Consider the following 1,223-nt stretch of genomic DNA (forward strand, 5'->3'; position numbering starts at 1 on the left):
GGAGTCGGAGGGGTGCTGGACAGAGGTGTGGGGGGGGTCTCTGGGTGGTGTGGCACTGGGCGTAGAGAGTCAGAGGCGTGCTGGGCAGGGGGTTTGTGGAGGTCTCTGGGTGGTGTGGCACTGGGCGTAGAGAGTCAGAGGCGTGCTGGGCAGGGGGTTTGTGGAGGGGTCTCTGGGTAGTATGGGACTGGGCGTAGGGAGTCAAAGGGGTTTTGGGCAGGGGGGTAGCATGGTGCAGCATGGGCCCACCCCCAAGGGGAAGAAGCACGATGGCAGTGCTGGGCCAGGCTGGACAGCGTGGGTCTAGCAGCTCCAGGTTTGTAAACAGTGCCCTTGTACTGGGCTGGGTGGAGTGGGGCTGTCCCTGCTGTGCCATGACCCATCTCCCATTGCCCCCGCCCAGCCCCTCGCTCTGAGGACTCTGCCTCCCTGCCCCATGTCCCCATTTCCCCCATGGGGACCCAGAAATATGTTTAGCACCAGGCCCACAAAAGGTTAATCCAGCTCTTTTTGGGATGCAGGCTCTGGGATGGAGTTGGGGTGCAGGAGGGTTGCAGGCTATGGGGAGTTAGAGTGAGGGGTGCTGGCTCTGACCTGGGGCAGGGGATTGGGATGCAGACATGTGGGCTCTGGGAGGGAGTTAGCAACTCAGCAGGTTGTATAAGAGAAAGGAGCTGCAGTGATTTCATAGAGACATAGAAACTGATAGAAGACACTTTTTACAAAGTCAGAATGTGAGAGGCAGAGTTTGAGAGAGGGAGGGGGCGTCTGTACAACGTTTCACCGCACTCAGGCTCCTGGCTGGAGCAGTAACAGCCCCACAGCCCTTGTACAGGATAGAGAGGAGCTGCGGTGTCTAAGCTTTGCCAGTCCAGGAATTGGGCTGCCTGTGCCCTTAGGACTCAGCCCCAGGAACCCGCCCTCTGCTCCGGGGCTGACATGCAGCGTCCTGGGAGCAGGACGAAAACAGTCTCTGTACCCCCCAAACCCCCAACACCCCCAGATTTGCTAACCCAGCAGGGGGCTCATCCCGAGGGGTCACTGTCCCCCCCCCAACGGGGGTTTTGTCCCCGCACAGAGTCTGGCAGCGTCTCCCCCCCCGGGTTTAACCCCGGCTACCACCCCCCACCCCCGATTTTTCCCCTTCAGCCGCTCTCCCGCCGCTACCTACAGCAGTTTGATCCCCCGGCCAGTAAATTTTTGCCCCCCGCTCAGACGCTGGC

Source organism: Chelonoidis abingdonii, chromosome 7 (genome assembly GCF_003597395.2).
Source record: "Chelonoidis abingdonii isolate Lonesome George chromosome 7, CheloAbing_2.0, whole genome shotgun sequence".
In the NCBI taxonomy this organism is placed as follows: Eukaryota; Metazoa; Chordata; order Testudines; family Testudinidae; genus Chelonoidis; species Chelonoidis abingdonii.